Source organism: Oncorhynchus tshawytscha, linkage group LG17 (assembly GCF_018296145.1).
Source record: "Oncorhynchus tshawytscha isolate Ot180627B linkage group LG17, Otsh_v2.0, whole genome shotgun sequence".
In the NCBI taxonomy this organism is placed as follows: Eukaryota; Metazoa; Chordata; class Actinopteri; order Salmoniformes; family Salmonidae; genus Oncorhynchus; species Oncorhynchus tshawytscha.
The window spans coordinates 19,704,225-19,727,688 of NC_056445.1; the positions used below are offsets into that span (position 1 = coordinate 19,704,225).

A 23,464-nucleotide genomic window follows, 5' to 3' on the forward strand; every position below is an offset into this window, starting at 1 on the left:
AACCATTGATTGTGAAGTTTTACAAACCACACACATACAGAATATGCAGAAGTCAACTTTTAACAATTGCCTCTGAACATTTTGCTAAAACACATTTACTTGAGGAACAGAGCAGATGCAAGGTTTGGTAACAGAATGACAGGAAAATCTCCAGTTGTTTTATGCGACCAGATTTTCCAAAAACACTGTTACATATCTACTCCAAATTAAGATTCAAAGATGTCTGCAGAAATAATGGGGTGTCATTATTGATATGACACCTTGAGTTTGAAAAAATATATGTTGGTTATTGAACTACAGTAAGTGAAGTGGATCAACATCTGGATGATGGTAAACGAATAACATCATTGGTCTTTGATCTGTACTATACAGAAATACATCATTAGGAATGTTATTATCTTCACTGTGATGTATCTAAAATAGGTATACAAATGTAGAAAAATGTCATATCCTCTTTTTCGTGTTTGGGTATTATTCTACACACGGGCTATTATTGTAATGAAATCTGCCCCAAAACAAGACCGCATCTGTGGTGGAAAAAGTACTCAACTGTCATACTTGAGTAAAAGTAAAGATAGAAAATGTGAAAGTCACCCAGTAAAATACTACTTGAGCAAAAGTCTAAAAGTATTTGGTTTTAAATATACTTAAGTATCAAAAGTAAATGGAATTGTTAAAATGTACTTAAGTATCAAAATTAAAAATATAAACCATTTAATATCCCTTATGGTACAATTTTACATTTGTTATATTGACGGATAGACAGGGGCACACTACAACACTCAGACATAATTTACAAACAAAGCATTTGTGTCTAGTGAGTCCGCCAGATCAGAGGCAGTAGGGATGACCGGGGATGTTTAAAATATATATATATATATATATTTAACCTTTATTTAACCAGGTAGGCTAGTTGAGAACAAGTTCTCATTTACAACTGTGACCTGGCCAAGACAAAGCAAAGCAGTGCAACACATACGACAACACAGAGTTACACATGGAATAAACAAACATACAGTCAATAATACAGTAGAAAACTATATATACAGTGTGTGCAAATGAGGTAAGATAAGGGAGGTAAAGATATAAAGATATGTTGGGTTTTGGTAACAGAATGACAAGACAATAGACAATATATCTTAAACTTACGGAAGGCAAATCATTTCTGCAAAACTAAATATAAATGTTGATATTAGTTGGCAGGAGTCTTTACTTCAACACTATTCTGTTTTTATGTATTTCCAATACCTTTTAAGACTTTTTATAGTAGATGTTATTTTTTGACCAGAAATCAAAACCTTTGCTTATTCCACATTTTTAGAATAGGAAACGTATCTATGCTTTCGTTTCCCAAAAATGTAGACTCTTAGCTTTCAAATGACACCAACTTTGGTATGCTCCTATAAACTTCACATGTTGGTTCTCATGGGTCCTTTTACATGGAAATGACCATGAGCATCAGGCAGCACACTAAAGAGTCCAGAACGTTCAGGCTAAGGCTGAGCCTGAGGAGGCCGGTCACGGCTCATAAGAGGGTCTTCATTTCGCCACAATTTTTCTACTGATAAAAATGCTAACTTGTAGTTTATTCAAGGTTTAAAAACGCTTCTAAAGTTTGTAATTTCCACTTTAAAATGTCAGACTGATATGCCCTAATTAAAAATGTATTAACCCCTACAAAAAATGTCCATTAATTATTATCCACATAGTAATTCACATTTCCTTTTGCTGCAGGATTATTTTCCTGCTGTAGCAAACTGTCTCCAATTAAGATCCTACATCTGTACCTTTTTGTTTGTTTTATGAGCCATCAAACATCTCAAGACCACATAATGTGATTACACATCTCATTACACCATCCACTTTCAATAAAGAGCCTCCAGGGGCAAGTTTTGGAAGCAGGGAATGTGCAATTAGGACACTCTCCGAGAGGGCCTGATCAAACCCATGGATCTGAATATTTTAGTGTTCTGCTAATCTTAGGCCTGCCTGTTAGCTCTCTCTGTGTTTATGTAAGCTTGTAACCAACTCGGGGCAGCTCAGCCTCTGTTTTGTAAAGGCTTACATTGACATGGCCCAATTGTTACCTTGATAACATTTATCCTGTTATACAACAATATATGCCATCACACATTACCTGTGGTCCTATGAAGGAGCAGAAGGAACTCAAAATATAGATTTTCTCCATCAACTGTTGCCCAAGGATTTCCTGTGTTTTCAATGTAGATCTAAACCCCTCTTATTTGGTATGAACTGAAACACAATATCCTATCAATACTGTCAGCAAGGCACACTCTAGAGGCACTTTGGACTTGGATTTGGGCTGGAGGGCAAAAGTGGGAGGCATCTTCATATTGCTCCTGAAGAACGTTTCTGCTCTCAGGCAGACAATCCAGCCCCTCTTAACCCTCTCCCAAAGAGGGCGGAGACGACAGACAATCCAGCCCCTCTTATCCCTCTCCTAAAGAGGACTGAGCCGAGAGACAATCCAGCCCCTCTTATCCCGCTCCCAAAGAGGGCGGAGACGACAGACAATCCAGCCCCTCCTATCCCTCTCCGAAAGAGGACTGAGCCGAGAGACAATCCAGCCCCTCTTATCCCGCTCCCAAAGTGGACTGAGCCGACAGACAATCCAGCCCCTCTTATCCCTCTCCGAAAGAGGACTGAGACGACAGACAATCCAGCCCCTCTTATCCCTCTCCCAAAGAGGACTGAGACGACAGACAATCCAGCCCCTCTTATCCCTCTCCCAAAGAGGGCGGAGACGACAGACAATCCAGCCCCTCTTATCCCTCTCCGAAAGAGGGCGGAGACGACAGACAATCCAGCCCCTCTTATCCCTCTCCGAAAGAGGGCGGAGACGACAGACAATCCAGCCCCTCTTATCCCGCTCCCAAAGAGGACTGAGCCGACAGATAATCCAGCCCCTCTTATCCCGCTCCCAAAGAGGACTGAGCCGACAGACAATCCAGCCCCTCTTATCCCGCTCCCAAAGAGGACTGAGCCGACAGACAATCCAGCCCCTCTTATCCCGCTCCCAAAGAGGACTGAGCCGACAGACAATCCAGCCCCTCTTATCCCTCTCCCAAAGAGGACTGAGCCGACAGACAAGTCGATTGTATATGATGAACATGTCTGTGGAGCCTCCTGGGCATATGGTGACTGCAGGCTCATCTCTAGGCACGCGAGCAGAGATAAGGTGGCTTGAGGTCTGGATTCACTGATAATAAGAAGTGGCTCCCCGCCATCAGAGGTGGGTCTTCAGTTCAAGACCTGTGCACTCTGTATACCCTTAAGAGGATTGAACCCTTTAAAGCTACTGTAGTCCCCCACCACCTGTTGTTGATGTCTCTAAGCATTTGGTGTAAATCTGATTTACCTTAAAGGTAGACCCAGTGAAACAATGTTGCAACGAAAAGCACTGCAGATATTGAGATGAGAGCGATGCAAGACTTTGTGTTTGTAATGTAGTGCATGCAACGACATCTCGCTGGGTCTACCTTTAAGATATGGCAAATTATTAGCAGTAAATATGGCCAGTATCACTCCAAATGATATACATTATCTGGCATTAGAGAAGAAAATGCGATATGATTGTGATCATTTCATTTAATGACCTGAGTAACCTTAGCTCTTCATCGCAAGGGAGCTTCTCCTTTGAGTATTTGCTGCTTGTTTACTTGACAGACTAGATAATAATCACACCTCCCTATTAAGTCAATCATGCACATTGTGGATTGCCTCATGTTTCGTCTCCTGAACTCAATTTCCATATAGCAAAAAGAAACGATTAGTATTAGTAATCTGCCAATAAAATCCCAGCACAGCGACACAGCCTCCCTAGATGAGTTTGGGAAGAGATGGGGAGAGAGAGAGAGAGAGAGATGGAGAGACACAGGAAGTGCAAGAGAGAGAGAGACAGTAAAATAGAGAGATAGAGAGACCAGAAAAAGAGAGATATACGGAGGGAGAGACAGGATTAGCAAGTCAAACGGTGGGGTGGGCCCTAATTGACCCAGTGCGTACCTGGGGTCACCTTGATTGGAAGGAAGAGAGAGTATAGGTCTACTGGGAGTGTATGATGCACAGTCTTGGATGTGGAATCCAATCTGGATGACTTCAAAGCACACATGGCCTAATTTACTGGAAATGGTAAACTCACAGCCTTTTATGATTAGAATTCAGTTGGAATGCCAGTTTGGAACCTTGGTGTTGAATGATTACCCAACACTGCTGTTGATACCTATCAGAGTTGACTTTGAGCGACTCTTGTCTTTCCATTAGAGGAGCTCACAGCCATCACCCCATGAAGCACTGGGGTGACAGCATCATGTTGTGGGGGTGCTTTGCTGCAGGAGGGACTGGTGCACTTCACAATGGTCCTCTTTACCCTGAGATGTAATTAGGTTTGCTTACACACATTTAGTGTTGGGTGTTATGCAGATTTTCATATCGTTTCTGTACCCTACCGGGGTATACGGTATTACCGGAAGTGCATAGAAGTGGCACTATTTCAAAATATACAGTTGAAGTCGGAAGTTTACATACACTTAGGTTGGAGTCATTAAAACTCGTTTTTCAACCACTCCACACAATTCTTGTTGACAAGCCATAGTTTAGGCAAGTCAGTTAAGACATCTACTTTCTGCATGACACAAATCATTTTTCCAACAATTGTTAACAGACAGATTATTTTACTTATAATTCACTGTATCACAATTCCAGTGGGTCAGAAGTTTACATACACTAAGTTGACTGTGCCTTTAAACAGCTTGGAAAATTCCCGAAACTGATGTCATGGCTTTAGAAGCTTCTGATAGGCTAATTGACATAATTTGAGTCAATTGGAGGTGTACCAGTGGATGTATTTCAAGGCCTACCTTCAAACTCAGTGCCTCTTTGCTTGACATCATGGGAAAATCAAAAGAAATCAGCCAAGACCTCAGAAAAGAATTGTAAACCTCCACAAGTCTGGTTTATCCTTGGGAACAATTTCCAAACACCTGAAGGTACCACGTTCATCTGTACAAACAATAGTACGCAAGTATAAACACCATAGGACCACGCAGCCGTCACACCGCTCAGGAAGGAGACGTGTTCTGTCTCCTAGAGATGAATGTACTTTGGTGCGAAAAGTGCAAATCAATCCCAGAAACAACAGCAAAAGACATTGTGAAGATACTGGAGGAAACAGGTACAAACGTATCTATATCCACAGTAAAAAAAAAATCCTATATTGACATAACCTGAAATGTAGTTCAGCAAGGAAGAAGCCACTGCTCCAAAACCTCCATAAAATAGCCAGAATACAGCTTGCAACTGCACATGGGGACAAATATCATACTTTTTGGAGAAATGTCCTCTGGTCTGATGAAACAAAAATAGAACTGTTTGGCCATAATGACCATCGTTATGTTTGGAGGAAAAAGGGGAGGCTTGCAAGCTGAAGAACACCATCCCAGCCATGAAGCAAGGGGGTGACAGCATCATGTTGTGGGGGTGCTTTGCTGCAGGAGGGACTGGTGCACTTCACAAAATAGATGGAATCATGAGGCGGGGAAAATTATGGGGATATATTGAAGCAACATCTCAAGACATCAGTCAGGAAGTTAAAGCTTGGTCACAAATGGCTCTTCCAAATGGGCAATGACCCCAAACATACTTCCGAAGTTGTGGCAAAATGTCTTAAGGACAACAAAGTCAAGGTATTGGAGTGGCCATCACAAATCCCTGACCTCAATCCTATAGAACATTTGTGGGCAGAACTGAAAAAGCATGTGCGAGGAAGGAGGCCTTCTAACCTGACTCAGTTACACCATCTCTGTCAGGAGGAATGTGACAAAATTCACCCAACTTATTGTGGGAAGCTTGTGGAAGGCTAAACGAAACGTTTGACCCAAGTTAAACAATTTAAAGGAAATGCTACAAAATACTAATTGAGCGTATGTAAACTTTCGACTTCAACTGTATATATATATATATATATATATATATTTTTTTTTTAAATTGAGTGGAGCATAAAACAATTTATGCAACAGGGATCTTAATCCAGGAGGGGATTGAATGTCTCAGTTGTAATGAAGAAGCTTGGTCTTGACTCTTTGCCACTTAACTAGCAAGTTAGTTGGCCATTTTGAGTCTGTAATCGAACATGACTCCAGCTATGCAGAAGGCCAGCATCCCGGAGTCGCCTCCTCACTGTTGACGTTGAAACTGGTGTTTTGCGGGTCTATTAAATGAAGCTGCCAGTTGAGGACTTGTGAGGCGCCAGTTTCTTGAACTAGACACTCTAATGTACTTGTCCTCTTGCTCAGTTGTGCACCGGGGCCTCCCACTCCTCTTTCTATTCTGGTTGGAGCCTTTTTTCGAACCCACAAATGCTGATGCTCCAGATACTCAACTAGTCTTAAGAAGGCCAGTTTTATTGTTTCTTCAATCAGAACAACAGTTTTCAGTTGTGCTAACATAATTGCAAAGGGGTTTTCTAATGATCAATTAGCCTTTTAAAATGATTAACTTGTATTAGCTAACACAACGTGCCATTGGAACACAGGAGTGATGGTTGCTGATAATAATAAGACCTATGTAGCTATTCCATGAAAAATCTGCCGTTTCCAGCTACAATAGTGATTTACAACATTAACAATGTCTACACTATATTTCTGATCAATTTGATGTTATTTTAATGGACAAAACATGTAATTTTCTTTCAAAAACAAGGACATTTCTAAGTGACCCCAAACTTTTGAACAGTAGTGTAGGTATTTTGAAATACCCCAGTACACAGTATAAACGGTATATTGCCCAAACCTACATCCAATTAAGATGACTGTAAAGCCCAACATTCTAATCTGAATGTCCCTCCTAATGGCTAGTAAATTCTTTGGTTTCCAGCTAGACATTATTCCCTAACCATTCATCCCTGTCCTCCTGTGGGAATCAAATCATGTTTCATAGAAAAAATAAATTCAGCTTGAGAAATTCTTGTAATTATTTGTCAGTAGTTGGTCCATGGAGAATGTGTGTCACGTTGAACACCTTACCCATTATGTCTGGGGTTTGAACCCCGGTGACCTCTCTCTGTTGTGTCTTTTCTGTGAAAAACAGGTTTAATTATGTGAGCGAGGGCTTTGCCAGGCAAAACAGATGAATGTGAAGGCCGATGGGTTGAGCCAACAGCATGCAGAGCATTACTAATAAGACAGGGCTGTGATGGGAATATTTAAAGGTCTATGAATTTCATAGATCAACAACAATGTCTCATCTCAAAGAGCATCGATCACAGTTCATCATTTTGAAGTCATTCAGCTTTTCATCCACATCAAGGTGTTCCTGGAGACATCATATTGATTGGAAGAAAGAATACTTCAATAGCAACGTTGATCGCTTGAATCGCCTCTTAATTCGTTTGCAATTAGTTCATCTATTGTAGTCCGTGGTTGTTGTTTTGTTTGCGTGCGTATCCAAGGAACATACATAGGCTGATTCACCTCTGGTGCAACTCTGAATAAGGAAGTGTCGACGTGGAGAGAAAAACTAGATTAGTTATGCATGACATTTACCAGACAGAAATATGGTCAGTGATAGTCTTGACAGGCCGTGTTGCTACTCTGCCTGTGGTCTCAATTTCCTCTGCTTCCTTCACCTGATAGGGAAGCTGTGCCTCTCACAGAGAAGACCTCAGATGTGTAATTTGGACACTGCGGCTCTCATTTCCATGCAGATGCATTTGGCCTCGTTTTCATAATTTCTCGTCCTCCCGCCTGTCGCCCGTCTCGTCTCCCTCGCTTCCCTCGCAGCATCATCTGGGGCAGGTCTGGCCTTGTCATCCAGCCGTTGACAACCACCCGAGCTGACAGCCGCCCACTCGGCCCTGCCGTCTATGCTGTATGTGGAAGGGGTGCTTTATGCCCCTCTCAGCACCTCCTGATCCACCTACACCCCCCCCCATATCCCCATCTCCCCTCTGGGTAGGTTCGGGGTGACAAGGCGCTCTGCCGTGTCACATCATCCATCAGGCTGTCAGAGGCTGTCGACCGGACCAGGAATGCCACAGATCTGTAAACAACCGAGTGAGAGACGCGGCCGTCCCTGGGTCCCGTGCAGCAGGCCAAGCAGGCATCTCCTCCTGGATGACTCACTCTCCCCCACGCCATGCCAGAGAGGGGACACAAAGACACAGACAGAAGCTACTTCTGATCAGCACACCGCCAGGTGGAATTGACTAACACCTCTTGATGCATGTTGTTTATGTGTCTGCACACCCTGCCGGAACCACGAGAATGATCAATGAACTATGTTACTCTGTGATGAGGGAATGACGTCATTATATCAATAGGGAGGAATTGATAGAGCACCTGGTGGAGTGGTTGTTCTTGTCAACATGCTTAAATTGAGATGTTGAAAGGATTCTTCTCAGGCTGTCTGGCAACGGCAAACCTAAATCGTCATTATAGCATAACCATAAGCTAAATGTATTTCTCTCAAAACACCACCACTTTTCTGGAGTGGTGATGCACGTAAGAACTCATGGCGAGAAAGATTACATTTTTTATTTTTTATTATACTGGAACATTTGAGTTGTCCAAATTGTTAAGGAATCGTAATGAACCCCCTCAACTCAGGACTGACGAGGTTATTTTGTGGTTTTCACTCTGAGGTGATGAAATGAAGACTGTGACAGTTTTATTGGGTTGTATATTTTCTCCATTAAGGCAGAAAGACTTCAGGTGTCTGCGTACGGATTGGCTGTTGATGACTGCATGCAGAAACAGGCATGCACACTTTCATTACCCACTCGGCCAAACAGTAATCTGTCCGTGCAGATGGCTGAAGGGGGGATTAATTTACTTTTTCATTAGTCTGTAATTATTTTTTCCCACCACATGATTAATATTGTCACTTTGATTTTCTCGTGAGGGCATTAAATTATAGAGACCATGTGACTGCAGACTGTGGAATCACAACTAGGGGTGAATGACATTACGTCAATCCCCTATGCTAACCTCATTGCCCCCCCTTCCCTCTTAGTCTCTGAAGTCTAACCTCCAGAAAATCTACTGTTGGGCCAGCCAGGGCCTGTTGGAGCATAGTGTGTTGAGCTGTTGGCTGGGACTTGGCCAGGTTGCCGCTGGGCCAGGCTGTGTGTGAAGGCCAGTGGAGAGGGTACAGCTGGTGTCCCCACTGTGGGACGCACAGCCAGGCCATCTCTGCTGACGGGGATTCAGCCCAGAGCCGCTGAGCTGCCGTATGGCCTCCAAAGGGGATGGGTCCGGCCCCCCCTCTACAATCAGCACAATGATCTATACCCAGAGCCACAAATATAGTAGGGTAATTCCACATTAACCGAGTAACATAGAGACTCAGATTCTTCACTTTAAAATGCATGTCAAACAAAAACCAATGATTGCAAAGTTAAACAAACCATACACCTCTATGCACAATAACTACTAGTAACAATTGCTACAGATTTTTTTAAACAAAAATACATTTACTTGAAGAACAGTGCAGATGCAACATTTTGTAAGAGAATAACAGCACAAACAGCACAAATCATCGTTCTTCAAGTAAATGTGTTTTTGTAAAATTTTCAGTGGAAATTGTTACAAGTAGTCCTTGTGCGTAATGTAGTATGATTTGTTTAACTTTGCAATCATTGTTTTTTGTTTGACTATAGAAGGTGAACAATCTGAGTCTGCGTCACTTTGTTACTGTGGAATTGTCCAATACACAGTTCTGTAAACTCAGTTTGAGATGAGGAATTTGAATGGCCACAAAGTTCCAAGGCAATGACATCTAAGTATGAATATTCTGTTTCTCTACTAATGGCTCTGTGTAACTGTGGTGTGTGGTAGGAGGATGACCTTGGAGTGTGGGAGGTGGGGATAGCTCAGCAGAGAGCTTGGTGACTCACCTATAGAGAGAAGCTTTGGAATTTGTGAATCGTGGTTGCAAATCGTGATTCTCGAACGGGTGTATTTTGAGGATATTGGACATTGGGCAATTACTGGATGTAATGGGGCTTGCATATGAAAATGTTCATAGCCTTTTGTGAATGAATTAGATCAGGGGAAGCTTGATTTCTAGTTAAATTCATACATCAGTTATGTTGATGTGCATTATAAAATCTAGTAGATAGTCATGTGCCTGTTCTCATTTAAATGACCTTCTTATGTAGAGTAAAGATATAGACTGAAAGACAAAGGAAATAAAATTGACATTTGTATGGAGGCGGGGTTCAACCTGTCATTGCCAATGTCACCCATACCAATAATCTTCCTGGCTAAAATGGCGACTGATCTTTACCATTCTGAAGGACTAGCTTTTGTCATCATGTTATTATAGCCGCTGACCAGGCAGCTGTTAGTGCTACACACCAAAGTTAGTTGGAGAGGATTTCCATTGGTACTCCCCCATCCCAGAGTTCACAGAGACTGTTTACCAAGAGTGTACTGTAGGGATTTGTGATGACTATCTGTATGAGGTAAGCAGCTGTTCAGAGACACCACCAGGCTTCTAACAGTTCTAACTGCAGAGAGGAAGCACAGTGCATCTACATGTATACTGTATGTAACATACTTGTTGGCAGGGGACAATGTCAAAGTGAATCCTAAATGGGTCAGCTACGTTATTAAACATGAGATATAGCTAATGACGCCCATTCACCCATTCAGGCTCGTTCTGTTCAGAAAATACTACTTGGTTTGAGTAAATAAAGCATGGTGAAGTAATAGAAGTGAAATGATTTAACTCGTGGTGTTTATAGTGATTGAGTTATTTTGTTTTCCTCTCCTCCTGGATGACTCACTCTCCCCCACGCCACGCCAGAGAGGGGACACACAAAGACACAGACAGAAGCTACTTCTGATCAGCACACCGTCAGGTGGAAATGACTAACACCTCTTGATGCATGTTGTTTATGTGTCTGCACACCCTGCCGGAACCACGAGAATGATCAATGAACTATGTTACTCTGTGATGAGGGAATAACGTCATTATATCAATAGGGAGGAATTGATAGAGCACCTGGTGGAGTGGTTGTTCTTGTCAACATGCTTAAATTGAGATGTTGAAAGGATTCTTCTAAGGTTGTCTGGCAACTGCAAACCTAAATCGTCATTATAGCATAACCATAAGCTAAATGTATTTCTCTCAAAACACCACCACTTTTCTGGAGTGGTGATGCACGTAAGAACTCATGGCGAGAAAGATGAGAATTTTCAAATTATACTGGAACATTTGAGTTGTCCTAATTGTTAAAGAATTGTGTTGAACCCCCTCCATTCAGGACTGGTAAGGTGATCTTGTGGTTCTCACTCTGAGGTGAAGAAATGACTTGGTTTGCCCCTCTGTCTTCTGAATTTAAACAAGAGCCCTTTTGATAAAGCATAGCAAAGTAATAGAAATGAAATGATTTTGCTCGTGCTGTTCATAGTGATTAGGTTATTTTATTTTCAGCGGTTTATGCCTTTAAATCATATGGTGCACATCATGAGAGTCAGTAAATGGAGAAGATGAAGAACACACACACACACACGCTCAACTATAAAGGAGAGATGAGGTGGAAACCAGACGGCTGCCGCTCAATATGACATCTCCAGATTGAGATTAGCCCCTTTTCACTCCCAGAATGCCCCAAGGCTGTGTTTGACACTGTGTGTGTGGGAACATGAAAGGAGTCAGAACGCTCTCCTGCTTAGCCCTCCATCATGACCTTTCAGCCCAGCCAGCCCTGCTCCTCATTCAATCCCCTATTGATTCCTTCCTGGTATTTCAGAGATTTTGATTTGAGGTGCAGAGGAACACTTTCTTGAAAGTTGAACTACTGTATATTTCCTTCGTGAATTCCATCTCCTTATAAATGTAAAGATCCACTAAGGAATTATGTGTATGTTGCATAATGAGGTACTGTATGCAGTTTCCTGTAAAAATATATAATTTCATCAATGTTATCATGGTGCCCAGTGTTACACATCCTCATCAAATAACTTTCCTGAAGGATACAGAGCAGACCAGAGGATAGCACTTATTGGATGGTGTTGCTGATCTCCTTCCAGGCTGTCTCAAAATGAATGAAGGCAGGCTGGTATAAAATGGAGTGAATAAGCATCCCCTCCTAGTGCCTGGGTCAGAGTGTGTGTGTGTGTGTGTGTGTGTGCGTGTGTGTGTGTGTGTGTGTGTGTGTGTGTGTGTGTGTGTGCGTGTGTGCGTGCGTGTGTGTGTGCGTGTGTGTGTGTGTGTGTGTGTGTGTGTGTGTGTGTGTGTGTGTGTGTGTGTGTGTGTGTGTGTGTGTGTGTGTGTGTGTGTGTGTGTGTGTGTGTGTGTGTGTGTGCATGTGCGTGTGCATGCGCGTGTGTGTGTGTGAATGTACAGTATGTCTTAATGTGTGTGTGCAGAGGCAAGCCAGGGTTTTCCATGCATACAGAAACCCTGCACCCTTCAACCACTCACAAGCACACACACAGTCGCACACAGCTCCCAAAGGGGGAATTTTTGGGAGTGTCCTTGCTTGTCATTGATGGTGTGCCCTGCGGTGTTGGGCTCAGACACAGGAGGGGATGTTATGTGTGCTGAAAGGGTCATCTTACTTTACCGCCGCCAGAGCAGAGCACGACAGATCCCCTCGTTCCTAGCATCTCCCCTCGACTCAGCCAATCACAGCCAAGGACTCTGTGATGTAGCGCCCCTCTCACTTGAGGGATTCCGAAGGAACTGCCGAGTGACGACGGCTCGCTTAAACAGCCCAGTCTCTCCCTTCTCTCTCTTTCTCCACCTCCTCCCTCTCACCCTCTCCCTCTCTCTCTCTCTCTCTCTCTCTCTCTCTCAACCCAGCGCTCGGTGCATCCACTGTCGTTTCTAACGGGGGATAATACAGCGCCACCCGTACTGCTCCCTCAACTCTGGCCACAAAATAAAGGCAGCAGACGGTGACAGCATCAGCATTAGCAACAGGAGGCTCCTCTCTGATCTCCTCCTCCTCTCCTTTTGTCTAAGACTCCTCCTCTCTCTGTCTCTCTCTCTCTCTCTCCCAGAGACTCCCTTGTTCCCTCCAGATGAGATCTTCTCCACATCCGGACGGACAGATTGGGAGCTGACAGCATGCTGTGCCAGGTAAAATGAGACATTCCCTTTCTGGGGTACCGCAAAAGTTATGGGCATGAGTAGCGTGGAGGTGAGGGAGGGGCTGTGTTTGTTTGGGTGAGTGTGATTGTTATCTGATTGATATTGAGAAGAGGAGTGGAGGGAGAGGGGCAGAGGAAGTCTAATCTCTGACAACTCCCACCGCTTTGGTGTGGCACCATTTTTGGCGCCCATTTCTGTGTGGCTGCGCCCCAGCGGGCGAGGTGTTAGCGTGGTTATTAGGATATGGAAGACTATGTACAGGTTGAAATTAGGTGATATAAGCAGAGAGATGAGTAGCTGGAGGCACGGCTCCGGAAACAGAGACCACTGTGTTGATGTCTGGGTGGATGGATGGAGGGATGAGGTGGAGGGAAGGTGGTGGAAGACGAGCAGCTGCTTTCATCCTGGGGAAGCTAATCCCTCTCACCATCAGATAAAATGGCCCGGCTGTGGCTCCGTCTTTTCCTCCTCCATCCGTCACGTGACGGGTTTATCTTTGGCATGACTTGCTTAGGGAGGAACGGAGCACACTATTGATTCGGAATAGGGAGCCAAACGTCGCTCTCAATCCTTTAACCCCTTAGTTGTGCTGCTTCCTGTTTCTGCACAGGTGTGTGGGATAAACATCATATACATTCAGAATGTTCTTTGCACAGCAGTCTATCGCTGTTGATAAGATTGAAAAAACGTTGCGAGCCCTCGAGCTGCGAACATGGATAGCTTCTTAACATCACTCTCTGGTGGTGTCGGGTCCACTAACATGGGGCCTTTGTCACAGTGAACACACGTACTGTGATATCCCCATGTAGTGAGCCCAGTCTGAAACATGTCAAGCATATCCCTAGTTATTGTACTGTTGCTCTCTCTCTCTAACAAACAAGGCATGGGCACAGGTCGCCTGTTTCCCCGCCCGCCTGTTTCCCCGCCCACCTGCTATTACCTCGTATCTCAGGTGGTATGGATAAGCCCGTTGCTATGAGAGTCCACCCGAGAGAGACTACCAAGCGGGTTTGCTCAGCTGTGGCCCTGGGCTCATGCAATTGAGACTCTCAGCCCCAGCCTCCCTCAGTCGCTGTGAATACATTAGCCGGGAGGTGCCCATGTCAAACTGTTGCCAGGTGATAGTAGCGAGAAGGGAAGCAACTCTCCCTCCTGCCCTCCCTCCCTGCCCCACCCTCTTGCCATCCCTCCCACCCACCCTTCCTCCTCTCCCAAATCACAATTTCCTCCCCAGCTCATTTCTCCAGACAGCAGCTTGTTGTTTACATACTGTCTGGGAGAGCTTTGCAGACGCTTCGTTTCATAACCACTAACTGAATCAGATGTGATAGGGGAAGATGGGGCTGGTCTCTAGCTGGTGGACGCCATGTGCCCTGTGTTATTGTGATGACTTATTGAAACACAACAGGCAGAGAATACTTCTGTCATTCACCGGTCATATGGGAATACAGGAAACACCGTTGGGGTAGATCTGTGTGACATGGTTTTTCCATCCATTTACATTTATATTTGAGTCATTTTGAGTCATTTATTTGAGTCATTTAGCACTCTTATCCAGAGCGACTTACAGGAGCAATTATGGTTAAGTGCCGTGCTCAAGGGCACATTGACAGAGTTTTGTTCACCTAGTCTTCTCTGGGATTCGAACCAGCAACCTTTCAGTTACTGGCCCAATGCTTTGCTACCTGCTGCCCCAATAAGGCCAATTAGGCCAATAATCCAATAAGGCCTCAAGAAACCATAACAAGACAATGTCTGTGAGAGCAACAACTTCCCAACCAGAGAGGAAGGGGCAGATATTGAGCTCAAATAAATCAAGCATCCCCTCTGTCGCCAGAGGTAGCATCATGTTTTATCATCCTCGTTAAATCGACAATAATGAGGAGGACTAGGAGGCTGCTGCCCCGAGCCTGATGTGCAAACAGCCCTAACCTTTTGATTCAGCCCGGGTTATTTTGGGTTTGCCTTTTCAAAACCCAAGGCTTCTGGGTCATAAAGGGCAGCTGGCAGGATGACTTGGTGTTTGCTCAGAGCTCTTTATTTTAAACAGCTGTTGTTAATGAGAGCCGAGGATTGAGGAGGAGAAGGGGGAAGAGGAGATGAGAGGGAGGAGGGGGAGGGTGCTGTTGTCATTGCAAAATAGGAGGTTAAAAATAGTCTCTGTATGATTTGACATTGTGCGGCCGTTTGGCAGCAGGTTGCTCTGAAAGGAAGTGCACCAATCAATGACATGCTCATGAAGTGGCCTGTGTTGGCCAATGATGAATGCTTCCAATATCAGGACCTGACATCCCTCTCACCTTTCACTGTCTGCAGCTGATTCGGTTGTCCATGTCAAAGGCGACTCCACAGTAGCCTCAGAAACACTCACGTCGGCTCGCTAGATGGTACAGATACAGAACCGGCTCCAGGCATAAGCGACATGAGCAGTAAGTCATGGAAAAATGTGTTGAATTGCATGAAATTACAGAAGCTTTAAACTAAAAACTATTCTCTCTACCCCATGGCAAAATTTGTAGAATTCCAGGAAATTTACTTTAAAACATATATTTTTCTCTCAGCTGTCAAGAGGTGGGGCCACTCTACAGCCGGCCCTGTACAGATATGAGGGTGTCTGAGTGTGCCTGTCTGAAAGGTGGAATGAGCTGCTACTTTCATCTAAAAAAGCTTTTATAGCCACCTATAAAAAGCCATGCATTTTAGATTCCTTGAGTGTGAAGAACCATAGAGCACCTTTTAACATCCAAACCAATGACAAAGACAGAGGATCACAGAGTAGGTTGTAGTTGGCTAACCATTCTGCATGGGCCAGATACATCACGGGGGCAAGTGGCCCCCAGGGATGTGTAGTGTAGCCGGATAAATCATGTTGTGTTCAGGCAGCAAGTCGTCCCAAGGTCAGATTGACAGTAAGGGGGAGAATAGGGATGACACAGAAAGGGGGAGAATAGGGATGACACAGAAAGGGGGAGAATAGGGATGACATATCTTGTGCAACAGTGTATGTACTCTATGTGGAACAGAACTCTTTACTGTCCAAATGATGTTTATTACCTGGTCCAGATAGAGACGACTATTGGAAACATACCTTTGATATGTTTTATCATCTTATTTCTGGGGCATGAATTCAGTTGCATTTCTCACACCTCTAATTCAAACAGACAACGGGGCTCAGTGAGGGCGTTGTGATAGCCCCTGGACAGGTCAAAGAGAACGCTCCTGTCTGTGGTTTTCTCTTCTGAATTCTGCCCCTGTTTAGCTCCTGGGCCAGCTACCCTCTCTGACCTTTCCCCTCTGAGATCCTTTAAACAAGGCTTCAAACAACAACCACACAATGTAATCTCACTGCTAGCACCTGTAACTTTGCCATAGGGCCAACTGTCATGAAATACACTACATGACCAAAAGCATGTTGACACCTGCTCGTCGAACATCTTATTCCAAAATCAAGGTCATTAATATGGAGTTGGTCCCTCTTTTGCTGCTATAACAGCCTCCATTATTCTGTGGAGGCTTTCCGCTAGATGTTGGAACATTTCTGCGGGGACTTTCATCCACTGTCGTTTCTAACAGGGGATAATACAGTGCCACCCGTACTGCTCCCTCAAAGCTGGCCACAAACTAAAGGCGGCTTCCATTCAGCCACAAGAGCGTTTGTGAGGTTGGGCAATGATGTTGGGCGATTAGGCCTGGTTCGCAGTCAGTTTTACAATGAATTCCAAAGGTGTTTGATGGGTTTGATGTCAGGGCTCTGTGCAGGCCAGTCAACTTCTTGCACACCAATCTGGACAAACCATTTCTGTATGAACCTTGATTTAAGCACAGGGGCATTGTCCTGCTGAAACAGGAAAGGGCCTTCCTCAAATTGTTGCCACAAAGTTGGAAGCACAGAATCATCTAAAAAGTTCAGATTTCCTTTCATTGGAACTAAGGGGCCTAGCCCAAACCACGAAGCAGCCCCAGACAACTAGCCCTCCTCCACCAAACTATACAGTTTAAACTCTGCATTGGGGCAGGTAGCACTCTCCAGGCATCTGCCAATCCCAGATTAATCTGTCAGACTGCCAGATGCTGAAGCGTGATTCATCACTCCAGAGAACGCGTTTCCACGTTCTAAAGTCCAATGGTGGCGAACTTTACACCAGTCCAGCCATCGCTTGGCATTGCATATGGTGATCTTAGGCTTGTGTGCGGCTGCACGGCCATGGGAACCGATTTCATGAAGCTCTCGACAAACAGGCCTTGTGCTGACATTCAAGAGGCAGTTTGGAACTCGGTAGTGAGTGTTGCAACCGAGGACAGATGATTTCTACGCACTATGTGCTTCAGCATGCGACAGTCCCGTTCTGTGAGCTTGTATGGCCTACCACTTCGCGGCTGAGCCGTTGTTGCGCCTATATGCTTCCACTTCACAATAGCAGCCCTTACAGTTGACCCGGGCAGCTCTAGAAGAGCAGAAATTGATGAACTGACTTATTGGAAAGGTGGCATCCTATGATGGTGCCACGTTGAAAGCCCCTGAGCTCTTCAGTGAGGTCATTCTACTGCCACTGTTTGTCTATGGAGATTGCATGGCTGTGTGCTCAATTTTATACACCTGTAAGCAATGGGTGTGGCTGAAATAGCCGAATCCACTAATTTGAAGGGGTGTCCACATTCTTTTGTGTGTATGTAGTGTATAGCTAAGCATTGAGTTCCAATGCATTTGTATCAGTAATGTATTTGGCTACCACCAGCACTAGAACATTGCTGTTTAAAAGAGTGTGTAGTAGGGGAGATAGTGAACATAGTACATAGTGAACAATGAGATATTGCCTTCTTGACTCAATGGTATGTTGACGGTTGGTTTCAGGCAAGGAGGGATTGGTGGAGGGAGGAGCTCTCATTTGACTAGCTGTGTGTTACCATGGTGCTACATTCACTACAGTATGCCCGCAGTCAACCAATGTGATGTAAGATCCTTATTCAAACAACTGGATCACTGGTGAGCATGAAACTCGAATGGCTTGTTGCACTTTGAAACACTTTGTTAGCATTGAATTCTGGCCTATCGATCTCTGTTTTGTTTGTGATGGCTTATTTCTGGCTTGGCTGGGCTTGGTCCTGTGGTATTACTCTGTTATAAGGCCCGGCTCTGATAGTCTAATTAGGCTGGTCTGAGGCTAAATCCTGATACAAGGCTCAGTGTTTAACAAGGTCTACGGGACTCAGGGCTCCTTGATCTCTGTTAGACCTGGGGAGATAAGGCAGAGATTACATGATCAATGAGGCCTTTACTATAATACAGACCCAGTGCACACCACACTCAACATTTCCTGACAATGCAATGGCTGGCACTGCTGATGCTGGGTTGTAATCGCAGAAAGCTAGGGTGGATGAGTGGCATGGACACCTTTGTTTTGTGGTTTTGCTCCAGTTCTGTCTCAGACCCTGAATGTACTGTATGTACAAAGGATATTGTGATGAGTTTGAAAGTGACTCACTGACACTGAACTCAACTGGGTGAGGGTTCAGATCCTTCCCTTCACGTGGAAGTCATTGGTGCAATAACAAAGCATAAAAACAAACAGCTCTTTTTGACGAGGCCCAATCTGTTTAGCCTACAGCTGTTGTTTCTATTCATATTTACAGAGTGCGCTGTGCTGAAAACAGTTGCTGTTCCATTGCAGTTAGTCCTGTGGACCCAATGACTGTAGACAGGCTGGAAACGGTGTGTTTAATGAGGCCTGTGGAAGTGCACCGTCTATATTGGATATGTCTGTTTCCTATTTGAGCCACAACAGTGGAATGAAGAAGCGCATGAAGTGACAATTCAAAACAATTGAATGGATTCACCGTAGTCAAAGCTAATGAACAACAACATTTCATCATCCTGCATACTCTCTTTTTTAATTGAGGAGGAATCCAAACTAACTGGTAAATGAGAGAAGTACGGAAGAGAGATAGCATAGTAGGTGCTATCTAGAACCCATAGAGGGAACCCTTTTTGGTTCCAGGTAGAACCTTTTTGGGTTCCATGCAGAACCCTTTTCCGGCCAGAACCCTTTTCCAGCCATTCTGCCGGACATTTGAACTTCAATGTCCGGTAGTCTTCACCTGTTCAAGCATCCTTTAGTGTATGGCCAAATCAAAGATAGGTATTGTCATTTATAAGGAGTGGGAGAGGTATAAACAGGGGAGAGGGAGAAAATGGTGGGCAATGAAATGTATAATAATTGTCAGCCAACAAACTTACTGTACTACCCCCCTGAATGCTGTCATTTCAAAATACCTTCAAGAGGAAATTGCTTTTCCTTTCTACATTTTTTTAATATCCAGATTTTTACTGGATATTGCAGGGACAAGTTATTAGAGTTTAATACCATCTGAATGGGCAAATCTTCTCAGAGAGACCAGCCCTGGAGGAGAAATTCTCAACGCCGAAATTCTGAGCATATCAATAATTACTAAGCTGAGCCACAGAGGTGGGTTGGAGGACATTTTGACTGTTTGATGAATGAATAAGGAATGGGAGCAGCATTCAAAGGAATGCCATTTACCTCCCCTCTTCTCCCCTCTCCCACTTTCTTAAAATGCTCACACTCATCCACTCCGTCCTGTGTCACACCTAGCAGGAGGGTAAGGGAATCATGGCATCCCAAGATGCATCTGTGGCCAGCATGCAATGAGTTGATAAAAGAAAGCTAATATAACAGAGGATGCTGTTTCACTTTACCATGTCTAGTATCTAGTAATGAGCCATGACCACAGAGAAAAAAACCTTTCACTGCTTTATAAGGTTAACAATAAAAAGAGGATCAGGAAATTGGCGCATGCCGTTGTATTACATTTAGGGTGCAAAGACATGACAACTAGACTGAATAGCTTCTTAATACCGTATCTATTTGGACAAAGCAGCCTAGTCTGAGTACAGAAGATCCACGTTGCGAGTTATTGAAGAGCTGCTTTATGTTGTTAAATTGCATTTTTCTATAAAAGTACGTTCAGTTACTTATCTCCTGTCCCTCTGTTGAAACCCCTCAAATAGGACCAGCATGACAGCTTCGAAATGAGAGAAACTACTTCCAAGAGATTGGCCTCTGAGCTATTGCACAGCAACAACAACAGCAAGTGCCTCTGGTGCCCTTGGAAGACGCATGAGTCATAAAGGACAGGACAGACAGTAATGTACAAGACACAGCGCCACCACCAAGACGTACACGCAATTACAATCAATGTCTTACTGCTGCATCCATGTCAGAAAACATCCTTTGTTGAGTTTGTGTGGACATACTAACCTGATTAGCCTAGTAGAAACGAAGGACATCAGTACATGTGGGTATGGGTGGTCTTTTCTGTGTACAGATCATAGCTTCCTTTTGCCCATACATCCTATACCCCTAACATTGATTATATACAGTGTATTTAATGTCTGGTTCTTGACCTCCCTCCACCCTGATATGCTTCAGTAGGAGGATATTTGGTTGGATGAATCCCACACTAACCAATGGCATTCCTCTATTGTTTTACTACCAGCCAAGGTCATTGTTGATCCTTGTTGATCATTTAAGGATGAATGATCTAAGGTCATCATCTAAGGATGAATGAAATGTGATATTCTGCTGTTATTGAATCTACAAATACACTTAGTGTGGCCATAATGTGTAGTAAACAGTGTAATCTGGTATGTAGATGCTAGTGTCCCTCCCTACTGAAGAACAAGGCTGTAGTAAACATTATAGCTGCTAGACCAATGGCAGCCCCAGCCCGTCTCATATTAGAATGGAACCCCCCTTCTGGTCACGGCTCGACTGGACCCTGATTGAGGAGGAATGTCGAGTGATAAGAAAAATGTATACCTCTCCACCACCTGCCCCCCCCACTCTTTGGAATGAATAGCCAGTGTCGAGCTCCAGTGATTCTCCATTACTGCCGGTGGAAGGTGTGTGTGCCTTTTGTGGCCGCCTGCCGAGATTAGCCTCTGATACAAACATCCTTGTTTGTCGCCATGGCAACCAAGTCTCCTGCCTGCCGTGGGTTGTCATGCCGCCTCTTCCTCCCTCACCCCTCCCTCTTCCTCCCCTGTGAGCACTGTAGATGAACACAAGCAGTTCCCTGTTACAAGCCACAGCGTGCTCCATCTAGTTATCTCCCTAATCTGTAAAATGAGCCTCTCCTCCCTCTTCCAGTCCACTGTCTTTCAGGCTGCTGCGTTTACATTACACCCCCAGTCATGGCTCTTCAATTTTTCTCTCTTTCCGCTAAAAGATGATATTGCCCCGTGAGCAGAGCTCGTGTCAATTGCTAGAATAATAACATAGCAAAATAAGCACATAGCTCTGCCTCTGCCATAGTCAGAACGGAAAAAAAAGAAGCTGAAAATATCACAACTAACATAGTTTCATATTTTGTTTGTTTGGTCCCCCCTCCATCAATGGAACAGTCTGATGAATTTGGGGATCCTCTGAAGGACGAGGCAAATGAGGAGGCTTGCTTACGGAACGGCGCATCCCACTGGGCACACACCGGTTGAATCAACGTTGTTTTCAGGACATCTCAATGAAATGACGTGGAACCAACGTGGAATAGACGTTGAATTGACGTCTGTGTCCAGTGGGACGCATCGTTAGAAGAGAGAGAGAGCCAGGCTTCTCCGGAGCCAGACAGAGAGGAGGCCTCCCCAAAACATGTCCACCCAGTCAGACGGAAAACAACACTTAGTACCACAGCGCCAAGAGGGCAACTCGCCCCATTGGGGATAATAGCTAGGCATCTGGTTCAATTTGATACACTGTAATGCTAGCTCTGTGTCTAGTCTGAAGTCTGGGGTGTAGTAACAGGTAATATTCCTCTCCATTAAAAATTGGGACTTTTGTATTGCACAGCTTGAAGCATACGATTTAAAGCTTGAATAAAGGTAGAGAATGTGGAACATTTGCATATCTGGCCATTTTTATCACATTTGGCAGCTATTGAATGAAATCCCATATTATAGCATTAATAGAGGCCATTTTCTCCTCTCTTCAGTGGGCGGCAGCTGGAGAGGCCATATTGTTGCTGGTGGAGAAATCTCAGAACATACATTTGCTGTTCCTTATCTCCTAAATGAACTCATTACCTTGACATCCATCTCCTGCACAGATTGGCCTTGAATTTCTAATGAAACATGGCTGTCCCCTCCCATATGCACGGTGATAGATTCCCAGCCCACTGCTCTCGCCATTGCTTTTGAATTCACTCTTCAGCCAGATGAATACTCTTGAGGAGAGAAAAAAACTAAGGAAGATAAGATCAGGGGAAAAAATAGAACTCCCTCCTACAGTATAGAGACTTTCTGTGACCATGTCCCCTCTGAAATGAAGGCATATCAAACCCAGAGCAAGGCTCTGCTAGCATCGCTCGGCTGCCTACAACACCACCACAGCAATCTCAACAAATAGCTGTTTGCTCATTGCACAGAGGACCCCACTCAGGGGGTTTGCCGTCATTGTTCCACCACTACAAAAGTGAGGCAGCCATCAATAACAAACAGTTGTGGGCGTAAATTGGGTGTGCAGTTTCCCCCTGGCTTGCAGTTTGATTGATTGTAATGGGCAGTGAGATGAAGAATGGAAGTGTGTGTCCAGGCCAGAAGGAGGGAAGGCTTTTAGATAGATCTCAGCTGGGTCTCGTCTGGCCTTGTCCACCTGCTATGTCTCCCCAGCATGGGGCCAACACCTAGCAACACCTAGCACAACCAACAGCAAATTACTGCTACAAGATGGACTATATGGATGGGCAACAGCTGTCTTCTGGGGTATGGAACATGCGTAACACCCATTTCCTTCCCCTGTTGAAAGTCTATACTCTTCCCATTTGCTACTGGGAACCAAGTGCCTAACGTGCCAAACCATTCCATTCACGTCAATCTTTTTTCCTGGCGGTTTATTTTAATTGCATATTATATGCAAATTGGTGCAGAATGATATAGTACTGAACTGAATGATAGCAGAGATATGATAATGGAAGATTTCCTCATGTTTTTATCTCAGAAACATACTCAGTCACTAAGAAACGTTGATTATGCATGCATTGTGCATTGTAAAACAAACTCTTGAGGCTGCTGGCATTAATGACAATTATGCTAATGTGGGAAACAATCAAGGTATTTCACCCCAGTCCAGATGCATGTGGAACATGCAGCATTGTTACAGATGTTGCTCAGAAAATGATTTATCTGCTTCCTTCCATGGAGTGTAAATGTGGTCAATCATATGTCGAAATGGTCCTCACATGTTCCTTATCAGCATCAGTGTTGTGGCATCAATGTCATTCATGATTTCCTTACATTCTGAAAGTTTGACAATATATAAAAAGGTTTTAT

General features: G+C 44.2%; 1 protein-coding gene across 4 annotated transcripts in view; it reads left to right on the forward strand.

The window, feature by feature from the left end:
- Positions 1-12,767: 12,767 nt before the first annotated feature.
- syt1a (synaptotagmin Ia) overlaps positions 12,768-23,464 on the forward strand; it is a 200,501-nt gene continuing 189,804 nt past the window's right edge. For 2 of the 4 annotated variants that reach the window (XM_042300369.1, XM_042300371.1), the window contains exon 1: positions 12,779-13,110. The gene's annotated coding sequence lies outside the window, so the exon portion shown is untranslated. Of the gene's footprint in view, positions 13,111-23,464 lie in introns of all 4 variants that reach the window. The other 2 variants (XM_042300374.1, XM_042300373.1) reach the window with 2 other exon arrangements.